Consider the following 25,700-nt stretch of genomic DNA (forward strand, 5'->3'; position numbering starts at 1 on the left):
AGCTGGCCCTTCTGTGTGGCTTTTCCAGTGGTTAAATTAGCTCCAAGAAGGCCTGAAGTTAGCATCCCTGTTATTTCTCAGCCGAACTGCCGGGGGCCTGGAGGTGCCCACCCCGTGGTGCTGAACACACAGGCCTGCCCCCACGAGCGTCCAGTGCCGCTGCTTGTCACGCCTGCCGTCGTAAACACTCGCACGGCAAGTGCAAGGGGCCCGTGACCGGGAAGAAGGAACTGCTGCCCTAGGTGACCCCAGCACTTCCCTGCCCCTTGAGAGTCATCCCCAAAGGTGGTGTCTACCCTTGGCACTAGGGGTGGGAGTCCCCACTTGCAGAGACATACTTGCGCTGGCTCGCAGCAAGCCAGCATGCTAACACTACTAACGTAGCTGCAGGAGCAGGGCAGCGGGGAGTGGCAGCCCCCCAAACACAAACTCAGCCGGGGCCCCCGGGGTGGTCACGCAGTGCGGCGGCTGGCTGCTCGGTTTAGCGCACTAGCTTGACAAGAGCTAGCGTGAGTCCGTCTGTGCGAGCTGGGAATCGTTCTCCCAGCTCCAAGTGTAGATGTAGCAAAAGTCAGAGGCGAGAGAGACACGGGTGTTAACTAAAGGTGGTGTCGGCATTCAGAAACACCAAGGAGCAGTGCCGAAGCGCTCCCAGGGCCCCCAGCTCCAGCGCTGCAGCACCCTGATACTTAGGGGGGATGTGCGCTTGGGGCATGGATAACATGCTGGGAGCCAAGGGAACAGGGGCAGAGTGAACCAGGGTGGGCCGAGCGTTCGGAGCTGCACTCATCAGGCCTCAGCTGGAAGTCCCTCAGTGGCCATCTTGGAGCTTGGCCCATTGAGGACCTGCCCTGCCTGGACTGAACTCACTTTGCACATGGAATAAATGCCTGCGTCTTGCACAGGAAAACAAAATATCACCATGAGAGACTCCGAGCTGACTCCATTTACAGCAACTAGCTCATAGCCCCAGTGAGCGCCCAGGCCCTGTGAAACCAGGCCCCTTTGTCCACATTACACAGGCCTGCTGGTTCCCTCTTCTTGGGTTCCCACTAGAGCTGCCTGCAAAACCTCAGCCCTCAGACAGGCTCTGTTGCACCCGAGCGTCTTGGTGTGAGGCTGTCCCCTGAATTGACTGTGACCCTGGCAGTGCCTGATAGCAAAGGTCGCCAATCCCCAGCGCTCGGGAAGGAGAAAACCCAAACCGCTAAGCAAATTAGATTGCAAAAAAGGGGACACTTCATCTTCAAACTTGATTACTAGCCCCTAGCATTAACTGCGCTGGCTCTGTTTAAATGTGATTTACACATCGCTCTCATAGTGTGGTGTAAGTATTTCCCCAGGGCAAGGGAATGAATAAGTTTCATTATCACTACTTAGGAAAGGCTGATGGTTTCAGCTCTGAGCTCAGGCTGCATAATCAAATGAGGAGCTGCACCGGCTGCAGATTTCAGGCAAGATAATATTTGATCAACTTTGTTTTCGAGTCAGGTTCCCACCCTACCGTGGAGGACACGTGCCAGGCCCCTCGCCAGCTCGCACCCTGGGCCTGAGGCAGAGGCAGCCCTGGCCTAGAGCTGTGCACATGCAAAGGGACCTTTCAGGGCCACGCTGAGAATACCCCCTGCCATGGCAAAGCTGATGCACTGATCCTGCAGCTCCTCCTTGCCCGGATGCTCCTCGCTGCTTGGGCTGTCACCATTGCGGGTGCCTCCAGCTACGACTCAGGAGATGGGATTTTCCAGCTTAATTGAAAATCCAAACCAATTTTTCCCAATTAAGATTTCAATGTCCCAAAGCTGAGGAACCGGATGTGAGTGGTTTTTAAAATAATTTAGGATGCATTAGGAGCAGTTGTTACCTTCTCCCATGCCCCTGCAACATACACACACCTGAGCTAGCTACAGTAGAGAGACAGGCACCTTGGGGAGTGCAGACCCTACCCATAAACACGGGGACAGAAGGCTCAGGCAGATCCCTGCTATGGGCCAGCCCAAGTCCATGGCTGGCTCCACTGCCTGCACTAAGGTATCCAATACACCTGCATGCTCTTCACATGGGTACTGAGGCTCAGGCCCAGATTCTGAGGAAGCTGGGGGTCTCCCAAGGTCTCTTTCTCCAGGCACCATTTCCCCAAACTGTCTGCACGGGTCTGACTGAGGAGTGGGTTGGCTCAGGAACTGGGTGCAGCTGTTTTAGGGAGGGATCCTGGCTTGCTGGAGACAAGGGGGAGAATTACGGAGCCGACAGGCTGTACGCCCCTGAAGGTCACGGCAAGCTTGGGCAGCGAAGGAGACGTTCCTCTGGAGTACAAGTCGCTCAGGACAACAGGCCGGGTGGCAGCACAGTAATGATGCATGCAGCTACCGCATCAGGACATGAAATGTATTTCAGCCTGTAGTCAATAGTCTGTAAATTATTCCTGAACCTTGCATTAGCCACAAATGGGACGCTGCAGGAACACGACTGGGTAATAAACACATATTGATGTATTTTAAGGTCAATTTCAAAGCAAATTGACCTCCGGGGTCCCCATTAACTGAAACAAAGGGAGGATTGAAAAAGCAGTCGATAAGTGCATGGCGGAGGGCTCACGCCACACACCCAAAGACCAACAAGCATAGAAGGACCAGTCCATGCCAGGGAGTCGCAGACCACAGCATATTCCCGCTGTGTGGAGCTGGGTTTGTAGTTCTGCCTTGGAGTCCTGGAGGGATGGGGGAGAGAAAAAGCATCCAGGCAGCCCCCTTAATGAGACCCCTCAGCCCAGGGCATCTCTGTGAAGATCTGATGCAACCCTTGAGCATTTCACGCAGGCCCCTCCAAACTCATTTAAGAGCTTCCCTTCCTAGGAAGCTGATACCACGATGACAAACCTGCCAGCGTGCAACAAAGAGAAGAGAAAAGCACTTGTCATCAGGAATGCAGAGTGCGGAAGCAAATTTATTTTTAGATAAATTTAAAGCTTAATTTGTGAAGCTAATATCAATCAAAATGAGAGATGGGGTTTTTTTTAAGTCCTTTTGCAGCAGTGCAATTTATATTGCCTGTCTCCTCACTCTCAAGGAGTCCACACAGACTCAAAGTTTAATATCAGCTTCATCGGCTCCTTCCTTAAAATTATTATTATTATTATTTTAATGGAAAGATATTTGCAGACCAGAAATGTCATTATTTTCCCATTGACACGTTATTAAACTGCTTGTTGTGCACGTCCTTGCCTCGCAGAGAGCCTGCTAGCGCATTGCTAGAAGAGCGTGATGCAGGCCCCTGGATGGCATCGCTCCTTAATTGCATCAGCTGATTGTCAGAAACAGGCTGTACCCTTGGAGTGGGGATCTCACCTGCTAAGCAGGGCTGGGGCAGTTCAGTGCTTGGAGGGGAGGCCTCCAAAGAAACCCAGGTGTGGCAATGCAGTACAGGGAGCCCTTTTCTGTGTAGGGTAAAGGGGTGCTGTGCTCATGGCAGTTCCCCCTTTAGGGTGAGATGTGACACTTGGAGAAAGGAATGCCTGCAAGTGAGTTAGTTCTGTTGCCACTGTCATTCCACATGGAGCCCTCGGATTTTGCAGCTCTCAGAATCTACCATACTCCAGTTTCAATATAGTATCAAATCCATAGCCACCTCCTCTTTTAAGCTGTCACAGAGCCTTGGATGTGAGTTGTCAGAAAGCTGCTGCCTTCCATGCCTGGGGTGGCTGCCTTTCAGTGATGGGTAATGTGACATTTACAACGTGTTTTGAGCTCTTCCTGGAAGAAGGATCAGGTCAAAGAGATTAATGAGCCCATAGGAAGCCTGAAGATCACTTAACACTACTCCTAGCAACTGCTTCTCATAAGAATTCAGACACGTACCCTGAGTTAAAGTGGCAAAGAGTCCTGGGGCACCTTATAGACTAACAGATGTATTGGAACATGCACTTTCGTGGGTGAATACCCACTTTGTCGGATGCATCCTTTTGCAGCAGTGCAATTTATATCCGACGAAGTGGGTATTCACCCACGAAAGCTCATGCTCCAAAATGTTTGTTAGTCTATAAGGTGCCACAGGACTCTTTGCCGCTTTTACAGATCCAGACTAACATGGCTACCCCTCTGATACTTGAGACCACGAGTTGTTACTGATGGCCACAAAAGTGCCATCTGGTGATGACTGGGATTTATGAGTCAGTACAGGGACTCCATGCACACACGGACACACTGCCCTGGGTCTTGGAACATGCCTGCACTGGGCTCTCTGAAGAGTGTTTCTTTTTGTATTGCCAGCTGCTGTTTCCTAGCTGAGCTGTCTGTATTCATTGTGAGTATCGACTTACTTACCTGATTTGGCGCAGGCTGATTCTCAGATATCCGCCGGAGCTTGTGTTAAATGAATACTTGATAGAGGCAGGCACCTGTTAAAGAGGAACACGGCCATTGTGCATTATACATTTGAAATCTTCCCATGTACAGTGAAATCCGCCAAGACGGATATATCTGAGGGGAGAATTAAACTGCTAAATAATAAAAACCCAGTGCACCTCATAATGAAATGTAATGACTTCTAGACCTGCAAGATGAATCACGCTGCTCCTTAGAGCTGCTAGCTCCTGATTTATAGCACAGTGGTAAATATGGTAGAGGCCTCTTCACTGAATTCCTTTTACCAAGGGAAACTGATACCAAAGTAAAGTACACCTCCATGCGGCACAGCGTCCTCCATGCGGCGTGACCTCGTACGTATTGTGCATGTGAGGTCACGCTGTGTGGAGAATGCCAGTGTGTTCTACAAAACTGCCGTCCTCCGTGTGCATTTGGGGGCTGGATGGAATGGTCCCAGGGGCATAGCCAGTCCTGGAGCATGCAATGCATGCCTCACATACGCAGACGGCACGCTGCTGATCCCGGCCCTGCGAGTCCCAGCCCCCGTCCTCCCTGGGAAACAAGGCAAAGAATCCAGTCTCCCCACTTTATGGCCTTTCCCAATGGGAGACTCTCTCCTGCTCCCAGAGGGCCAGTCCCACCAGTAGCTGGCTGGGAGTTTTACTGGCCTGGAGGGGTGCAGCCACTGACGTACCTGGGTCCTGCCCCACTGGAGGAGGGAGTTAGTCTGGGGCAGGAGAGAAGTCGTGTCGCCAGCTGGGGCTGGAAATGCTGACCCTACTGGGACGTGCAGGGTTAATGAGCAGGCCAGCAAGCCCTTGATGCATCACAGCACTTTGCTAGGATTAGGGTGCAGAGCAGATGCCTTTGCTGGGAGAGGAGGGCAGTGCCCCACTGAGCCCTTTGAAACCTCTCCCCTCCCGGCTAGCACCCCATTGAGCATGCCCACGTTCCAGTCGAGCCACGTGCCACTCTCCTGGTGAGGGTGCTCGGTGTGTCTGCATTAAAGGAACTCTACAGCTGGGTGTCATGTGTGCGCTGCCAGGGGCTGCCCTGCCAGCCTCTCACCACCTCTCCCGGGGCAATGGAGCCACTGAAGAGGAGGGAGAGCAGGGCAGATCCCCGGGGGAGGCCGAAGGCAAGGGGCCTGACTGGGGGAATAGGGTGTCCTGCGCTGTACATTCTCGCCTGTCTCATCTGTCCCGTCAGACCCACTGGGAGCAGATTCTCTGGGGGCTGCAGGAGTCCCACGTGCAGCTGGCAGCAGCGGCTCCCCTGGGAGGAGGGGACAGCCGGCTTCTGCTGCTCATGACAGGTAACAAGCAGCAGTTTGGGTCCATCAAGCAAAGCAGAGAAAAGCCCACAAAGGTGTCACGGTGCCGGCCTTTATGGCTGACCTAGTGCCTGAAGAGTTGGGGCTTGGTCCTGCGCCCAGTGAAACCGAATGGGAGCAGATCTGGGCAGAGACGCGGGATGAAGCAGATACAGGAGATGTGGAGCCAGAAGTTAATAAGCCAAAATTGTCATGTTGGATATTTGACCTAATTGGTGGACAAAATAATGAGGGGATGGGCTATTACCCCCCCCCCACACACGCCCTTTTGGGCCCTTAGAAGTGAGAAACGCAGCCAGAGGTCCAGGCTCTGTTAGGGGAGAGGGCGGGTGAGGTTCAGGGGGCTGCGATGTGCCGAGCTCAGACTAGAGGATCATGACAGTCCCTTCTGGCCTTAACGTCTGTGAGATTTTTGTGGGGAATATAGGAACAGAGGGAAAGAACAGACGCAGGCGTCTGCCACCCCCACAGGCTCCTGGGACCCCAGGCCTCAGAGGGGTCCTGACCAGAATGGGCCAGACAGAGGGACTCAGATCATCGCCAGCCCTACCAGCTCCAGCTGAATCCCAGACACCACCAGGGATGACAATTATTGCTAGTTTTGATACCGTCAGACAACAAGAGATTTTTTTCCTACTAAAAACTGCCTCCAGCTAAAGGGACAGGGACCAAGGGACACGGGTTAAATGAAAGCCATATTTAATATCTTACATTTCAAATGCCTTCACCATTTCCCCTTCTTTTCTGTCTTTAATAAAAGGTTAAAAGGGCTTTTAATGGGTGTTTGCCCTGGTACAAAACAGCCCCGCGGTCTCTGCAAGCCACACCCTAGGCCTCGTGTACCACTGTTTAACAATGGACAGTACCAGGGCTCTGTTAATGCCTTTCGCCCCTCTACTCCATCCCAATTATGGCCACGGCCCCCGTCTCTGGCTGTACTTTGACTCCTCTCGGACTTGACAAGGAGTCCGCACCAGCGCTGGTTTACACAGACGGAGCCGCGTCAGAGCTCAGGACCCCGGCAGGGCAGGCGCTGCCGAGATGGAGACCGAAAAGCTGGCCTATTCCGGACACACAGCTTTGTTTCCGAAGACTGGCACCTAAAAGGGACACGGAGACCGGTACGAGGAAGCTCAGCTGGCTGAAAGGGGCAGAAAGTCACTGGCCAGCCCCTGGGTGCCCCACTGGGATGACTTAGTTAGCTCCCAGAACCCTGCTCTGTCCCATGTTTGCAAGACCTTCGTAGAAGGCCCAAACACCACACGACCCCCCCAACTCCCCAAATGGCAAACACCGATTCCTTTTCTCCAGGGTCCTGCTACCAGCATGGCTGAGCCAGCAGCCTCTGCCTGCCGAAATACCTGCGCCAGCCACCGAGAGCTAGTCATAGGGCATTACACAAAGCATGAGCCCCCGGGCCTCCCTGGGCATGAGCCCAATTCCCTGGCAGCTGGATGAGCACCTGCACCAGGCCACGTGGGCAGCGCTGCTCCATACTGTGGTCTGCTGTGCAGCACCGGCTGCTCGTGTCCTGGCCTTACGAGGGCCTTCCCAGGGCTCCCTGCACACGGTGCTGAGCGATGCCGGGTAACCACAGGTATTGCCTAGAGAGTCAAGGCTCCCAGCACTGAGCCGCTGCCTGTGCACTGAGTCATAGCGATGAAGAGGGCAGAGTTAAGGGTCCCCAGGCTACTTCACACTTGGTATGTGCCAAGTTGAGAGCTTGTGTGTGTGTGCGGGGGGGGGGGAATGGAAAATACACACACACTTGGATTCTCTCTCACCTCCCCCCCGCCACATGTCCCAGATGGAACAGAGAGTTTGGAGCTGCTCCCCACACCCCCTCCGGCTGCTGGACCCATCTCCTCCTCTGAAGCAAACCAAAGCGGCAGCCCAGGGAGGCCCAGGCTGAGGCTGAGTGGCGGTTTCTGGGCCAGGGAAAGCCCTTTCTAAGTCTCGGTAAACTCCTGCCGGGCACTCGGCTTGGGCACTCAGAGCTGACATCTTTGCCCTGATGTGGCCATTGGGAGGGCTGGGTGTTTATATTAACAAGTGCTGGCACGAGCCAAAAGGCTGCAGTTTCTCTCTGCAGCCGGAGCTGGGTTTCAGGGTATTACAGCGCGAAGGGCTCCTGCCCTTCTGTCTCCAGCTCCTCGAGGAGGTAAGCGGCTTTGCTGGGCTCAGGCGAAGCCGGTAATCCCTGTGCGTGAGCTGGAGCCGACACCTTGCCTCCCGTCGGCTATCCCCAGGCAGTAATGTAGGACAGCGGCTGCGCTGGGGTCCACTAGTGTCAGCACGGGCTGCCTGGTTTTAGCCCTCCTGCTGCTAACCCCTGGAAGGCCACTACTCAGAGTTCCGGGCATGGAAGGAAGCCGCGCAGCGGGTCGAGTGCCCTGGGGCTTAGGGCCCAGCTCCCTGCACGTGAAGCCGAGCTGCGCAGTTAGAGTGCGGCCAGGCAGTGCTCAGCTCCATGGAAATCAGTCGCCCGGGCACGGGCTGGGAACCAGTGACAGCGGCGGTTGCATAGGCCACGTGACCCTCAATCCCGTCAGCCAGGCAGTTCCTGTTTCAGTCTGAACCGGTGAAGCAGTAACACCCCCACACCCCCTCCCCAGCTGCTCTGCGATAGTGTCACTAGGGCAGCCCCCCCCCCAAAAAGCAAATCAATCCACGTAGGTATATAACCCGCCTACCCACACAACATGACCCCCGTGAGACGCCACTGGCCACACGCTAGTGCTGAGATGCCACATCGACTTCCCTTTCTAGGAGGGGTGAGAATTGTAGCATCTCAGGCACCAGTGTCCAGTGACTGCTGCTGGAGAGCAGCTTTCTACAGGAACATCTTTCTGCTCGCTTACCCACCCAGCTCCATGGCAGCCAGGTGCTTGGCCGCCTCCTGGGGAGGAGAAGAGGACAACAGACAGCTCTTTGTCTCCACATTACTAACCCAGCCAGAGACACCAACCACCCAAAGTCAAGCCGATCCCTTGTGAAAGGAGTTGGAAGCAGGCGTCTGTGTCTGAAAGGCCCAGTGCCACCAGTGTGTCCCCTTGCCGGCAGGCCCTGCAGCAGAAAGGTCAAGGAGAGGATGGGGTAGGAGAAGGGTGAACTCGTCTCTTCAGGGGACATTCCTTCAGAGCTTACATGGCTCCTCTCCAGCCTGTGGATGAGCAGAGCAGTCCAGCGCCCAGAACTTGGCACGAGCCCTCAGTTCCCTGAAGGAAATATTTGCAAAGGGGCAGCAGAGACTTGAAAGGTTCTTAGTGGGGACGAGCAGAAAGCTCTGGGTTGGTGTGCAAAGCATCAAGCGATCCCTCAATCCCCTAAAGCCTGCAGCAATGGCCTCTCCTGGCAGAGATCTTCCCCACCACAGCCACTTTCAAACAGGGCGAGGCCGAAAAACCCCACACATCTTCGAGAGCTACTCGTATTTCTCTTCAGCCCTCTCTCTCTTCACCGCTGTTTCCTCTGAAGCTGGAGCTTTGTCCTCCCAATCCAGCTCTCCTCCTCCTCCCCTTCCAGAAGCCAAACCCTGAGGCTGGCCAGGGGACACTACAGTCACCACCTGCCAGAGAAAGCTGCACAAATCTCATCCTCCCAAAGGAAAAAGCAGCAGCTGCATCACCTGGGAGATTAAAGCTTGCGACAGGCCCAGGATGCTCGGGTCGGGTCGGGTCAGAGCCAGGTTTTGGAGGATGGCTGGCTGCAGCAGCAGCATTTAGATTTACATGAATCTGTATCTAGATAGAAACGAAGCTGGGGAGATGGCAAAGGGTTGGTTCATGCCTCTCTCTGCTGAAATTGGATGAAGCCCTAGAGGGGAGACTGGGGAAAATCCAGTACTGGCTGCTGGGGGACAGCGGAATGGGAGCTTTTCTACCCCTAAGCTCTAGGGGAGTTGCCATGCTCCACTCCAGAGGTGGCTGCATTTCAGTGGTGGTTGCTCTATGGAAAGCACCCTGTAATCCTCTGGGATGAATGGTACTATGCAGATGCAAGCTAGCAATATTGTAATCATCCTCCAATCCTGGCCAAAGGGATTCCTCTCTGCAGAGAGGGGAGAAGGACCCCCCTCAAGGAATGAAACGCCGTGACACAGGGATGTAGAATTTAAGGAATCTTTGCGGGAGGTGAAAGTCTGCAGTGAACGCAGCCTGTTCATACAGATAGACCTGCCTTGACGTGGTGCTTGCTGCAGTATCAGGGCTGGCTCAGGAGGATCTCAGATCACTCTGGACTGAAAGTCAATTTTTTTTTTGTCTTCTTTCAACCCTCTCTGTGCACAGAGATTATGCAGGGCAGCATGCGACAGAGCCGCTCCGGCCCTCTGCAGCCCAGGGAGCCAGCCGCTCCACCAGGGACCTTACGCAGGGAGGGTCAATGGAAGGTAGGTTGCCAAGCAGAACAGCTGCCCCAGCACAGTTATCACCACCCTTCTATCTCAAAGGTGGGGAAGTGTAATTTTCCCTTTTCATAGATGGGGAAACTGAGGCACAGAGAAGGTACCTGACTTGTGCAAGGCCAGAGAGCCAGGAATAGAACCTAGCGTCAACAGGCTGCATTTAGCTAACGAGGCAGGGAGAACCCCAGGGCCTATCCACGTCCTGCAGGCTGAACAAAGAACTCCCGTTGTGCTGCCTTTTGTCAGCCAGGAGGGACCCTGCAGAACCCAGGTCTTGATCCACTGTCCCATGCACTGGGCCATACGCTGGATTTACCTGCCTAGAGAACAAACAGGAGCCAGTGGCGGGCTGCAGAGTGTCCTGTGGGGCGAGAGGCTCAGGGTTTGCTGAAAGTCAGTCACCCGCCCTGGGTGAGGGCCACACACAAGGAGTTAACCCTTTGCTTGCTGGAACACAAAGCAGGGCCCCTGACCACTGCAGCTGTGGCCAGTGCAGTCGAGCCTCGTTCCGACCCCCTTCCCTGCTGGGGTGTAAGCAGGGTGTAGCTTTCCCGCTCGCTCCCTGCCTCTGCCGTCGTCACAAGACCAGACACGTCAGGACAACGCTCACCCAGCACCTCGCCTTAGGAACACTGCTTGCAAGGCTTTCTGTGCTGACTGGGTCACACCTGCCCTGTGCTTCCTGGCTAGCAGGAAATCACACGAGTGGGTGACGGTCCCTGTGTGCGAGGGTGCGGTGCGGGTGTCCCTCACTCTTCGGAACATGGCAGGGGAACCGGTCTCTGTCATCCCATGTTGGGTCCCAGTTCCTAGAAGCTCTGTCCAGCAAGGCACACTGAACCTCCACGCTGTGGCACTTAGCCACCAGCCGTATTGATCATGTCTGCAGTGCATGGGCATTCACACAGCACCAACAGCTCACCAGTCCTGCTCCCGGATACATAGGGCTCTGGGGCGGATTCCCTGGGGCCTGCTTTCTCCAAAGTCCTGGTCAGGACACTTCAAGCTGCAATCAGTTTGGAACTGGGTGTCCAAAGTCAGCCCTGGCAAAAGCAGGTGCGACGCCCAGGAAGTCAGCAGGTTCAGCCCAGGTGTACGGCCGGGTAGAATCCAGGCCAGGTTCCTTAGTAGAAGTTGTGGATAGTGCCACGCCCGTGTGCTCGTTCACACGACAAAACGCCCTGACCTCAGTCTGTTTATAGTGGAGATCAAACAGACAGAGTATGGCCAGCCCCTTTGCATATGATCCCTGTGGATCATGAAGCAGATGAGATACAGTGTGTATACAGGCTGGTTATTAATGTACAATCTTTGCATAATACTAAAAAAAAAACCCTTCACAAGTACCATGAAAATGTGCTAATTATCAGGCCAGCTTTTGATCAGCAAGTTCCCTTCAAATAATTTACTGGCTCTTCTTCTTTCAATTCTTTTCCCTCCTTCCCACTCTCTCTGTCCCAAATGCCTATCAGAGAGCGCTCAGCATTAAAAAACCATAATCCTGGAAACAAAATTGCTCTAGAAAGTGCCTGCCTAGCATGCTCCTATCTGGACCAGTCACCGAGGTCATGGACACTGGTAACATCTGGGAATGGGCAGGGAAAACAAAGGTGCACTCAGAGCCAGTTCGTAGCGACAGCAGATAAAGCTCGGCCTGTGTCGGACTCAAAGCAACTCCTCCCGCGCTGGGTCTGCCCTCTGAACGCGGAGCAGCTGGTGTCCAGATCGGTGTATGGTGCCGTGTTTCCGAGAGCAGACGCTGATCCCGCTTCCTGTAACTGACACCCCTTCTGAGAGCACAGCCAGAGAGACCAAACAGAGCCTGTCTGCTGCTGAGCGGAGGAGATAAGGAGAGTGGGATGGGGCCTGCAGGGCCATTCAGAATGACAGAGCTCTCCAGAGAAGTGACAAAGGAAGCCAACCTTTGCTTTCCCCAGGATCTGCTCCAACGAGGGGCAGGAGCAGACTGCAGAGAGATTCTCTGAGCGCATCTCCCCAGTCTGGCAGGCAGGATCCTGAACAGGTGGGGAGGCCGGAGGCAGGGGCGGCTCTAGGCATTTTGCCGCCCCAAGCACGGCAGGCAGGCTGCTGGGGCCTGGAGCCGCCCCTGGCTGGAGGGCGGAGATCTGTCATCTCCTGTTGGGTTGCAGATTTCCTGGAGGGGCTGGGGAAATGGGAAGCTGAAGAGCTGGAGTGGGTAGTGAGTGGGAGTGAGAGAGCAGCTCCAGGGGCTAACCTCATCCCTTCCCAGGGCGTGCAGTGCCAGGGCTCCCTGGGCTCAAACTCCTAGCCTGGGTCAGCGCTAGCCTTCACCCTCTGAAATCTTCCAGCCTCGGTGCAACTCCACCTGGGGTAGCAACAGCAGACAGGAGCCAGGCGGCCACTGGTGCCCAGAGCAGGTCTCCAGAAAACAGTGCTTCCTGGTGCCGTCTACACCAGCGCTCTCCCTGCTACCACCAGTAGGGCTGCACCAGCAGTGGGAGGGGGTGTGAGGGACAACAGGCTGGTGAGAGACCTCCCGGGATCCAGGGCCAGCAGCATGCGCTGCCAACCTTTCCTCGCCGCTCTGCGCTGGGCATGCTAGCACTATGGATGGGCAGGGCATGCAGCTCCCTGCACCGTGTTTTAGCAGGGAGCTGGGAGCCAGGAACCCCTGGGCTCTTCTCCTGGCTCTGACACTGACCCCTCAGCTCCCTGCCGGCTGAATGAAAGATTCTAATGGGCAGTGTCATCTTGCTCTCACCTGCCTTGCGGCCTCATGTTCTTCCTCTAGCGCGCAGGCTTCCAACGTAAGCTCCAGAAGAGCTCAGAGCCCTTCTCCTGCCCTCTGGGCAGCTGAGCAGATTGTGAGAAGCCGGTGTGATTAGTTCAGGACAGAATAAAGTAAGCGGTTCTTTGGGAGCCTTCCACGCAGGCATCTCCGAGCCGGACGACATCGCCTCAGCACAGCCTCTGAGACCAGCGCCCGCTGTTAGCGCCAACAGGAAGAGAGGCAGAGATTTACATACCCGCAAACAAGATCGGACACACTGTGGCCACAAGTGCAGTTTGATTTCATTGTCCTTCTGCCTTGTCAACTTGAAATATGCAAAGTATTTAGAAATGTCACGAAGCTGGAGCTGTCCGTCAGGTGGCGACCAGGTGCCAGGCAACAGCGAGCTAGCGAGGAAGGGAAAGTTTGTGTCTTGGGGAGAAAGGCAGATTTTCCATTGCCGTGCTCTTGGGTAGCCATTTGCATCTGCACAGGTGGAAGTGACAACACAGGCTACAAGGGCACAGATGCATCAGTGATTGCAATTGCAACCTCTCCAGCTGGAAACATTAATCTCCACAGTGTAAGCTGAAGAGCAGGCTCTGTAACTAGAGCTTGCAATGGATCCATACTAGCCTCTGTGGATTGGGTGAAAAGGGGGACACACATTGACCAGCGAGTCGCACACAGCTGAGGATACAGGCTCAGAGCGTGTGCTCACATGCACTTGCGTCAGACCCTGCTGGGAGAGAGAGCCTGCCCAAGAACCATCTAAAGGGGCATTGTTTTGAAGACTCCTGTATTCTTAAGTTGTCTCCTCCCCTGTGTTACTAACAACACCTTTTAGTCTAAAAACTGAACTGTGCTGAGACTGTGCAGCTATTTAACTCCAGCACATACGAAGCAGGGACTGGAATAACTGGCTCTCATCCCCAGTCAACAGACTACACCACGCAATGGCGTTTCCCTGAGATCTGAACTGGGCCACTGGTGCTGTAGCCTGGAACACAGGTCTTTCCATGCACAGGGGATTTCCACTCTCAGAGGGAGGAAGCCTCATTCTCTTCATGTTTGGCCTTAGAGATCCACGATCAAATGAAAGCCTAATGAGAACTTCTCCGCAGCCAGAAAGGGCTTTAGCACCCATGTATGCCAATAAAATCACATTGCGATCGCTACGACCTGTCATTCATGCAAATCCTGCCCGCACCACTGAGATGCTGCGCTCCAGCTGGACGTTGGTGAGGAATGCGACCATCAGGCAATTTGCAACAGCCACGGTTCTGCAGCAAAGCCTGGTCTTGCACCTGCCCAGGCTGCGTAGGAGACGGGATACCAGCTGGAATAGATCATCCCTAGCTCCACTGGCCTCAATAGGGCAAAATCCTGAGGTGCTGCACACTGCTCATGGAGTCCAGATCCCCAGCTGGTGTCAATCAGTCGTAGCTTTACTGGAGTCAATGGGGTTACACTGATTCACACCAGTGGAGGCTCTAGCCCTATTGACGTGAGGGGCTGGACCGAGCGCCCTGCAGACCGAGGGCAGATAGTCTGGGCATCTGCAGGGCAAACTTCCTCTTCCTGCTCCGTCAATGTGTCTCGATCCTGGAGTGAGAGCGAGGGGAGCTCCGTCTCCATGACCCTGCTGCTGAGCCAGGGAAGCAGCTAGGCCAATTCGTGCTGACTGCAGTGGTGCTTCCTGTGACGAGGACACCAGTTGTGTTGGACACTGGAATGAGTTCTAACAAACTCATTTCCTGGTGGCCACCAAATAGCCGACAAGGGACAGCAGCAGCTTTTGATCTCTTACTGACCCGAGTCCGGTTCAAAGCAGTCCCCTAGACGGGCAGGTCGCATGGCTGACTCCCCCTTGACTCAGCCAGAGTCCCGCTAGCAGCGTGGAGTGCTCGGTTCGCCATGGACTTGCTTTGCCAGGAGAATTTTCATAAGAGAAGTTGCCCAGATCAGCTGAAGGTTCCACTGTTATGGCCTTGGTTCCCTTCACCGGCACAGTGCCTGGCACCTCCACTTCCCTTTAATGTAACGGTGGCTGGATCTCTCCATGCGCTCGCTGCTCTAACCCCCAGGAAGGGCAGTGGCTGCTCCCCGTCAGCTGCTGCAGTTTAATACGGCTCATGAACGGCCGGGGCGGCAGGAGAGGAGTAGAACTCCAGGGAGAAAAGAAAAAGCGCCGGGCAGTGCCAAGGCCAGGTCCGAGCAGGCCAACATTTCTTCTCATCCTGCAGGCAAACAAGGGGCAAGGAGACCTGTGGACGACAACCGCATCCTCCAGCCAGCGCAGCAAGCTGGCAGCACCCGGCTTTCCCGCCTCACAGGCTGCTCCCCTGACAGGCCTTAGGAGCCAGTGTCCCATGGTGCTTTACCAGCCTTCAATGTCAGTGGAGATTTCCCTTCTGGGGAGGCCTGTGAATGTACCTGGAGCCTCCTGGGGGGCTGGGGAGGGGAGGCCCAAGCAGGAGGCAAAGGAGACTCGCTGGCTGGGTGGTCGTCGCAGGAGTGTCACAGGCGGGGCAGTGGAAGGCTAATCCCGGAATGAAGGGTGGTGTGAAGGAACGGGCCCGGCTGGCAGAGCCAGTGGCCTTGGTAACCCTGCTCGCTCCCTGTTTGGGTCCAGCGCCAAGTTGCCAGACGGTAATCTGGAGGGGTCAGAGTGCAGCGAGGGAATTCAGGCTGTCCTCCATCACGTGCTTTCCAAGCCTGGCCGGTGAGCCCCTAGCGGGCCCATCTCCATAGCACTGGTACACTGCACTCGGGCACGGCTCCCCAGGCCTGACTCAGCCTCTCCTCTGCTAGCGTTTCCAGAGGCTGCTGCCCATCTCGTGCAGCTGGCACTTGGCATCTCGGGAAGGGACCGTGGCAGCCCTTATCAAACGGCTCGTTACAAACCGAGACCGCATAATGAAGCAGTATGTGAGCCCAGCAAGCCCGAGGGACTTCTCCCTGGGGGCTGATCCCAGGCCCACAGTCAACGGGGGCCTTTCCGCCGGGCCACGGCTCAGGCCCTTGGACACTAAGATCTCGCCCTGAGTTCAGCCCGTGGCTGGTCACTGAGCTTGCCTGCGGTGGGCCCCCGGAGCGCGGGGGGAGGTGCTGAAATGGTTTCGCTCTTTCAAAGAAAGCACTATTGGGCCCAAGATCTGGCACCCCAGTGCCTGGCCTCACCTGGTCATGTGATCTAACGGGACAGCACACGCTGGACTGAGTCCCACTTTTTTTTTTTTTTTTTTTTTTTAAACCAAACCAGAAAGGTCAAAAGTTTTCAATAGCCCCCTCTGGGCTGGTGACTCCAGAGCCCAGCGCTGGCCTGGGAGAACCAAGTAACAGGGACTATAAATACAGGTGAAATAACCCAGTGTAGCTTCCCCCTCCCTGCTCGACTCCACCCAGCCTAGCTGCCTCCCCAAGCTGTGCACAGCATTACTCTGCCGTCATTACACCATCGAATGCCAGGCCCCCCCATACACACCTGCACACTTACCTTCCTGCAGCAATTCTGCCCTTGCCCCCGCCTTTCCTCAGAGTCTTCTGTCAGACGTGGAGAGGCACCAAATCTCAGAGTCTCAGCAATACTGTTGTTCCCTCCGCATCGGTGAGAACCCGTCGCAGCAGCGCTGCTGGCATCCATTCCTCCATCTTCTCGCATCTCCTCTGCCAGGGCGCGGGAGTCCAACCAAAGCAGAGAAACAGCCTCCTCTCCAGACTTTCTTCCAAGTCCATCTCTTGGCTTTGCCAATGAGCAGATGAGCCCTGACTGCAGCCTATCCCCCGCTCCTGGGGAGCACAGTATTTGAGAGGCAATGTGCAGGTGTGGGGAGATCTCTATGCAATATCCACTGGTAATGGGAACAGAGGTTAGCTCCTGTGCTCTTTGTTCAGCGCTCACTCCTCTCTCTGGGTCCTGGGAGCCCATCACCATGCTATCTGAACACTCACGGTATTGTCTCAAATTCAGCAGCTTGGACCTTCTCGTTCATATTGTCCTGCAGGCAAAGCCAAGGGAATTTTTGTCAGAGAAATGAACTCCAGGTTTTAGCACCGGTGGGATATACATTTTCACCTCTGGCAGGTCTTGCCCAATAGGCGGCCAAGATTGTCTCCCTGCTGGCTCTGTGCTGCGGGCTGCTCACATCTCTAAACTTCAATTGATGTGTCTCACTGAGCTCTGACCAGGTCGGATCCTTCCCAGAGGTCAGCGTGCACTGCCTGGCCATTCTGAATCACTGATAATCACGCACTTGATAAAACATCCCTCATTTGGACAAACTCACAGAAGCTGCCAGATTGCAGCAATGGTCTTAGATTTATCTGGGCACAGGGTGCACTATCAGAACTTTTCTTCATCTAAGTCATCAGGATTGCTAGAAGTTGGGAAGGCTCTGGTTTCTTAAGTCACTCTCTGCGGGATGAAATATAGGCCCGGCTTGATTTATGGGGTTAGTGGACAGCTTTATCATACATGGATCACCAATTTGCCTCTTTCAATAGTATTCATTACTCCCATGTCCACCTCTCCCTGGTATGTCCTTCAGAAACGAGACCCAAGAAAAGGAAAGAGGCAACCAGGGTCAGATGCTGTTCTTATGAGATTAACAGTAAATCAGGTGTCACCTGGCAATAATATTTCAGGGGACTTGTAGAAAATTGTTTTTTGTCCATTCCAGCCATGCCTGGGAGATCAGGCAGCCTAAAGCTTGCTGGGCAGGGTACAAAGCCAGATCGCTCATTTCAGGTTTGATAAGAATGTGTGTAACCTTTTGGCACACGTTGCGTGACCTCTGTTACTAATCTACAACAGTGAGATTCTCCTTTGGCGCTCACGGCGTGGTGTATTTACTTGTTTAAACGCAGGGACCTAATCTAGTGGTTTGAGCAGGGAAGAACTAGGAGCAGGACTCTGGGGTCTGAGGCTTACTTGGGGGGGGTGTAAATGCTAGTGGGCATCACTGAGTTGGGGACTAACTGCCCCACATGGCCTCTCCTGGCAAGCACAAAACGTTCTCGAATGCACGTGAACGCAGCACAGCGTGAAAAGGGTCCATGTTAACTGCATGCTTCGCAAGCACAAGCCACCCACATGTGGTGTGTTGGGGCAGGGAGCTGGTTCCAGAGAAGCCTGGATCTCCAATGCACAGTTGCATTATTTGCATAATGCAAATCTCTCTCTTTTTTTTTTTGGTTAAAATCTGAATCACTCTCTGGGAGGCGGGGACATTTGGTTTCATGACAGTCTATTTACTGAACAGCCCAGGAGGCCAAAAGAGGTGTGAGGACACCTATGTGCGCGGCATTGTGTGAAAACCATTTCCCCCTCCCCCCACCGCAATGTGTCTCTCATAATTCATCAAGAGGAAAATGAAGCATCCAAAATGAAACCAAAACCTCTCTCATTATAGTGCGTGCTCCTTACTTCACTGAGCGGGCCAGTCAGTCCCTTTAGCAGAGGGAAGGTGAGATTTGCTCACTCTAGTGTGTGGTAAATCCTGGCCCAGGCTGTACTGTACACCCTTAGGTTTCAATCTGTCCCTAGGCTGAGAGATTCCCATTTCCCTCTCCGTAGGAAGCGACATGCTCGGAACGCTAAGCCATGCTCATTTCAGCATTGTTCTAGTGACGTGGCTCAGGCAGAAGGATAAAAGCAATATGCCCTGAAAGTAGAGTGATCGCTCCACTGTGCTAACAGTATCCGGCAGGGCACACAAACGGGATTGCCGTGGAAACCCAGGGCACCAGGGTGGGAGACATTCAGCTCCAAGACAACAACCCTATTCCAGCAGCCAGAGCTCGTTCTCTCTCTCACACACACACCCACCCACCCCAACAGCCACAATATTTCCAGATTCCCTTTCGAAGGCACGAATGTGCTGCATCGTCACATTTCTTTTAACGCGGCATCTTTTTAATAACAAAGATCTAAGCAAAGATTTTCCTCCAGACAATTTAATTTTAACGTGCCAGGCAGGCAATTTCGTTTCCTTTCCCCCTCCCTTTCCCAAAGTAGCATTAACCTCTGTGTCCCAATTTCTCTTTGTTCCCTTGATTGGCTGTCATGCCAGTTACACTGCATATGACTGAGAGCTCCCCTCCTAGCATGCAATAAATATCAGGAGAAACATGTTGTTTGCAGTTATGGTAAGGGAACAAATAAGACAAATGTCCCTGTTTTACCATTCTGGAAGGAACGCTCTCCAATCCCTTTAGGCAACGGGGTGACAGCAGAGTGCCTGCAAAAGGAGCAGACAAGGCCCCTCTTTATCGTTTGACTATCTCCCCGCACTGCTGGAAACCTGGCATTAGTGCCTGAGGCCAGGAAATTGTTCTGTGTTTGTACACAGTGCCTAGCAAGCTGGGGTCCTGATCCATGACTGGGGCAGCGAGATACTTTGGTACTATAAGGAAACTGACCAGTCCAAGGGGAAATGCAATCAAATAGCATCAATTGTGCAAAGGGTTAACAACACAGGCAAAGAACATTTCTCTCTGTATGGTTCCAATTTCACTGTTTCCCTTTGAGGGTTTTAACTGGGGAACTTCGGAGTGAAATGTCTAGAAATGCTCTGATGGAAAGCTCTCCGGAAAGGCGGAGTGTCAAAGGGACACAGGTGCTAGAACTCAGAACAGCCTCCTGTCTCGGTGAAAGGAAGGAGACAGATGCAAAGATGCAGACTCAGGCCTTGGCTACACTTGCACTTATGTTGGCAAAACATAGGTCACTCAGGAGGGTGGTTTTTTCACACTTCTGAGCGACAAGTTTTGCCGGCACAAGTGCTTGTGTGCACAGCGCTACGTCGGCAGGAGACGCTCTCCCACCGCTCGGGGAGCTGGTTTTATTAAGTTGACAGCAGAGCTGTCTCCTGTTGGCACAACGCAGCTACCCGAGCGCTCTTACAGTGGCACCGCTTGGTCGACACAGCAGTGCTGCTGGAAGCTCATAAGTGTAGACATGACCTGAGAGATGGGGTCGATTTCTTATTTTTATTTGTTCCAAGTCAAACAATTATGAAAGACTAAATTACAGAGCTACACAAAATCGAGATTGACAACACACAAAGGTTTGCTCTGCTTCAGACCCGTTTATAGCAGCAGCAGCAGCGACGCCCATTTTTCAGACTCCGAGGTAAGAGCAGTAGAAGGGGAAGAAGGAACTGTAGGAAGGTTTGAGAAGAATTAGTCCAAAGGCTGAAGCAATTTCAGTGAAAACAAATAATCAGGCTCTGGAGTTCTTGGAGCTTCCTTAAAAACAACCCAACCCCAAGCCCAACCCCCACAATAAGGCAGGAAACAGACTTTTAAAAACAAACACAAAGTGGGAAATTAATGCAAATGAGTGGATTTATCTCAGCGCTAAATCTGTGTGCTGTGCTCATCACTGGAACCTGGATCCAGCAAGATACGAATAGAGCCTCCTCTACAACAATGACTGAGCTCCACCAGGATAAGCGATGGGTCCTAGTGTAGGCAGGCTGCAGCCACTGTTTTAAGCGCTGGATTGGTTAGGTTAGACCTGCTTGAGGGAGAGTGAGAGGACACACGAGCAGCCTGTCTAAGCTACAGCTCCTGGAGTCACTACCACAGGTGAACTGGTGTTAGAAACAGCAGGAGACTTCTTGCAAAATGTCCCTAGCACAGAGAAGGCTGAATTGATTCCGTTACAGGATTGGGTCTCACAGCAGCAGCATTTCTGCTATGATCACGTCGCAGCTACCCCCACTAGCTTCTGTTAGACTAATTCAATTACCTGGCCCACTACCCAAAGAGAAAGCGAGCAAGAATGAGCACGTGACACTGGCCTCGAGGGCTATTAACATTCGACATGGCAGAAAGAGCCATATTCTTAAAAAGGCTCATGCAATTTTTTAATTTCATTTGACTGAACTGAAACTGATCAGCTTTCTTACATTCCTGCTGCACTCACCAATCGCCAGGAACTCACCCACCCCGGATCTAACTCTGCCGGAGCGTTTCAGTAGGGAGGGTGCGTTTGCTGGTTTCTGAGCGTGTGAATTCCAATTCGTCAGTGGATGGAATCAAACGCAGATAGGTTTCCTTGAGACAACCCAGCAAAGCAGAACTGTGGTGCAATATCACTCTCCACGTGTTCTGAATAAATCAATACTGGGCTGGAACACAAACTCGTTACTCTCAGCGGTTTTGCTTTCCATCCAGCTCTGATGATTGTGTTACAGAAATGCATTTATCATCTATGTATGTTTCATACATAGATCACATTTGCCGCTGATCATGTAACCCTGAGAGGCAAAACCTAGATCAACTTTCTCAAACACTGGGAGGCTGCAAACCCTGTCAATGCTGACATACCTGTGTAACTTTACTCACGTGAGTAGTTCTGCTGATTTCCTTTGCCGGAGGATTGGGCAGGGATGAAAAATCGTGTTGTGTCCGCCTCACCTCTGTTAGCCAGAAGCTGGGAATGGGCGACAGGGGATGGATCACTCGATTATTACTTGTTCTGTTCATTCCCTCTGGGGCACCTGGCATTAGCCACTATGGGAAGACAGGATACCGGGCTAGATGGACCTTTGGTCTGACCCAGTATGGCCGTTCTTACGTACAGCCGGTACAGAACTGGGGCCAGGGAGATCAGAGAACGCCAGAGGGCCAAGGACCGGAGGGTGGCTGGCTTATGTGGCAGGCGTGTGAGAAGCTGCTTTGCAGCCCAGTGCGTCCCCCGAGTGCAGCGGGAGGAAAGCGTTTTGCCAGTCAAAATCAGCAGCTGGAAGCCGACAGGAAGAAGCCGATCCCCTGATGCCCCTCAGCAGCGCTGGAGAGAGGAACGAATCCGGCCTGCTGCCTCCGCCCCTCTTGAGGATTAGCCGCTCTCCAAGACGCCCTTGAAATGCGGCTATCAAGACAAGAATGGGCAGCCCTGGGAGAGCGGCTGGCTGGTGCTGTGGGCAGGGACCCACAAGGCCCTGGGGGCGCTACTCAAAACAACCAGAGGCCTCGCTAAGCCAGGGACACCTGGGATGCCTTCTTGGGTGCTTCCTGGTTCGACGGGAGCTGCCCCCAGCCCATGAGAGGAAGCTGGCGGTTACCGGAGGCCAGAGTCTTATTTCCATTGACATTGCCCTCAGGAGGCTTCGGCTGGTCTCCTGCTCTCATCTCAGTCTGTCCCAGGTGGCTGCTGGCGGGGGCGGGATGTAGATGGAAGGGGAGTGGAACCGGAGCAGCGAAGCCTCCAAAGCACAGAGTGCAAACGGCGACTGGAGGGACCTGCAGAGAGAGGCTGCTGTGTCTGACAAGCAGGTCATGCTGCACGCACGGCTCCGGTTTCCAGGCCTAACAGAGACAGGCCATCAAACCTCACTGCAAACAGCCCTGGAATCTGGGGGGAAGCTTCAACCCCCGACTCGCGTAGCTATTGAAGGGCGGCTGCATTCGATGCTCTCAAGAGCACTAGGACCAGGCTGGGCACTGCAATCGTCCACTCGTTGCTGGTGATTGCATCTGTGGTTGGGCAGAGGTGATTTAAACTCCTGCACGGCTCCTTGCTGCTGCTCTCCTCCCAGCTGCTTTCGAGGAACCTGCTAGGCCAGGGGGTTTTAGAAGCAGCTTTCCACCAGCAGAGGGAATCAAACCGTGTGTCCCGAGGCTCCCTCCTCCCTGCCGCATGCGCCAGGGAGAAACAAATGGAGGCAGCTTGGCAAAACGCAAACGGAGGCTCAGGCAAGAACTATTTCCCCCTAGATCAAGCAAAGGCAGTGCCGGGGTCAGCGCTGGAGTCACAAGGGCTGAGCTCACGGCGCTGGAAATTATCTCAGGCTCTGCGATGAAAACACAGCCCTCCCCCCCGCCCAACTGAACTGTATCCTCAAATACACAGCAGTCCTGTGTGCTAAGCCCTCTCTCCGCTAGGCCAAATCTCATTTGGTTAACAAAACAGCAGTAACGAGATGTGAAATATGGAACCAACCTGTATTTTTCCAGGATTTCCTCTGTGTATTGTGCAGAATTACAAACAAATCCTTCCTAGGCCTCCGTGCTGAATTTTTGCCCTTGAATGGGAGCCGGGCTCAATGCATAAACATCCAACCATTCGGCACAATCAGCATTTTTATTAGGCTATTTCTTTCCCATTATTGGGCGACAGGAAGAACAAAGCCGCCTCTTTCCGCGGGGCTGAGCACCGCAGGGCGAGCAAGTGAAAACAAAATTCCTTTCAGATTTGTGCTCAAATGCCATCCTCAAGTGAACACGCACAGCCGTCCAAGGCCGCCTCTCTGTTTGTTTAAGCATTAAAGCCTTTTTGCTAGGCCGTAGGCTCGGCTAACGGAACACCATATGTCGCAGTGTCTCCCCAGCTCAGGGAGACAAGGGGCTGAGTGATAGCAGCACGGAGTGGAAATCTATTTGGAATTTAATACTATTATCCTAATGCAAGCGGCTCATTGTTTGGGCCAGGAATCTGCTGCCGCTGCCAGAGCTGAGGGTCACCGTAGGTGGAACCGAGGAGTGGGAGCTGAGTAGAGTTAGCAGAGACGGTGGATTCACAAGTGGAGTGGAGCCTGCCTTCCTTTCACACAAACAAAGCCCCTTGCCCCGCTCCAGAGCATTTACCCAACACAGTCCCCTAAAGAGGGGAGAACATTCGCCTGAGAGATGTGAGGGGAAAACTGGGGGGGCTTTGCCTGGAAAAGGGGAGGAAAACCGCAGGGCTGATTTCTCAACTGGGGCAGTTTGTATACAGTGCGCCTCAAGCACCGGACTGCTCCAGGGCAGGGTGGGGAGCCCACCTGGCATGCCGGGCAGGACAGATTATAGCCTTCAGAGCCTTGCCAGTGGCCAGTTCTCCCACGGAGCCAGTTGAGGTCTGCAGGGCAAGCGAGGATTGTCCCAGCCCAGCTGCCTCTGCAGCTAGATGCTATGCAGGGGCCTTGAAGGGAACCCCGGGGAGATTTCCATTTCACACCAGCCCAGACAGCTGTTCCCCGCCCCCCTGGCCATTCCCCCAATTAACCACATGCCAGGAGCCATGCAGGGGCCTGCAAAACCTCACTGCTCAGGCTGTGTTCAGCCAAACACGCCTTTGCCAAACCCGTCCCCAGCCCATCAGCTCCAACCACCCAGGCACGCTGCTGGGGAAGCCAAAGGCAGCTTCAGCCAAAGAACTTGCCCATGAAATCCAAGCCTCCGGGAGAGCGATTTCTTTTTGATAGATCTTAGTCCAGGTTGTGCTCCCTCCCTCCCGCGTAGCTTGGGCTGTCCAGCGCCACCCTCCCTTCCACATGGCCCCCGTAAGCTGGGCTCAGAGAGCGCCACATTCCAGCATCTTGCTAGGCGCACGTGCTTTGCAAGAGAGACAGGTGTCTGGCAGCCAGCGGTGGTAAAACCTTAAGTACAATGTATGTACGTGGGGGTGTGTGTATCCTGGTTTTGTTTAATCCGCTGGTTTGGGTGAGACACAGATGCTGCAGCCCAGGCTGGATTAATGGCTCACTAGCATTAGACATTTATTTATAGACATTTCTTTGGTGCCCAAGCGCCCTAAAAAATCTGAGCGACTGACATGGAAAAGACCTGTTGGACTATCGCCTCCACGCCTGTGAAAGGGTCCCTTTGTGGGACAGCCCAGAGCAAATACGTCCGAAGGACGAGCCTCAGCGGGCACTGTTCTTCAGAAACAGAGTCCCATCCTGGTGCCTGGGCAGCACCAAGGACAAACTCTCTTAATCCGGCTCTGCCCCATAGCTGAAAAAACCCAGCCCCCAGCCAATTCAACTCCTCCAGCTAAGCCTGCCACCCCCCAACTGAGACGCAGGCGGCTCTGACACCAGGCCATGGCGTCGCACTATATATCCTGGCACCTCCTTGCCCCTTCTCTGTTTCTCTTTGCCTTTTCTTCCCAAAGCTGCAGTTCCCAGCACCACCATCCTGGCTTTGACAGCTTTTATGTCTAGGTTCCAGGGGAATCGCTAGGGCAAGTTGAAATGATTGATAGTTATCCAGGTGGCACTGCATCTGATCTGGAATCCTGCAGGGGGACGGCGGTTATGAACAAGATACATCTTGGCCTGAAAATTCCAATAAAGAAAATCGAGAGCGAGCGCCTGCTCTGCTTAAAGCTGGGGGGAGTGGATGGCAGGAGCAGGTACCTTCCCTCTTTCAGGGGCACAGACGTGCACAGAGGGAGGGATTGACTCTGCTGACCCAACAGGAGAATTGGCCCTAAGCGTTCAGTGGCCCAGGGGCCTGTCCTTCTAAGTTCTTGCACTGTGTAAAACCCTGTCAGTAAGGCACATGGTGCCCTGGGAGAGGGGTGTAAATTAAAGACATAGTCCAACCACTCGCTGGCACTGGGAGGGGAAGCAGGTCACTGAACAGACAATGCGCCAGAGGGACTATACGAATGGACCTGGGAGCTGACATCCCCACAGTCCCAGCCAGTTGTCCTAACTTTGGAAACAGGGCCGGCTCCAGACCCCAGCACGCCAAGCGCGCGCTTGGGGCGGCATCCCGCGGGAGGGTGGCAGGCAGCTCCGGTGGACCTCCCGCAGACGTGCCTGCGGAGGGTCCGCTGGTCCCGCGGCTTCGGTGGACCTCCTGCAGGCGTGCCTGCGGGAGGTCCACCGGAGCCACGGGACCGGCGACCGCCAGAGCGCCCCCCACGGCGTGTCGCCATGCTTGGGGCAGCACAAATCCTAGAGCCGCCCCTGTTTGGAAAGACCCAGGCTCAGCAGGACTCCTTAGGCGCGTGAGGCTGGTCAGCACAGGCCTAACCAAGCAATGTTATCAGCCGGTTAGGTCACAGCCGGGCAGTAACCGGACCCAATGTAACTGTCCGGCCAAGGTAATATTCAGTAAAAGGCTAGT

The 25,700-nt window shown here is 54.0% G+C and overlaps 1 long non-coding RNA gene across 1 annotated transcript; it reads right to left on the reverse strand.

Annotated features, from left to right (window-relative positions):
* Positions 1–3,275: 3,275 nt before the first annotated feature.
* Positions 3,276–16,494, reverse strand: LOC120386312. Its single transcript, XR_005589645.1, has 3 exons — positions 16,351–16,494; positions 4,320–4,393; positions 3,276–3,749 (listed from the first exon to the last, which is right to left on the reverse strand). It is a non-coding gene; the product is annotated as an uncharacterized LOC120386312 (long non-coding RNA).
* Positions 16,495–25,700: the final 9,206 nt, after the last annotated feature.

This window comes from Mauremys reevesii, linkage group 18, assembly GCF_016161935.1.
Source record: "Mauremys reevesii isolate NIE-2019 linkage group 18, ASM1616193v1, whole genome shotgun sequence".
NCBI lineage: Eukaryota > Metazoa > Chordata > Testudines > Geoemydidae > Mauremys > Mauremys reevesii.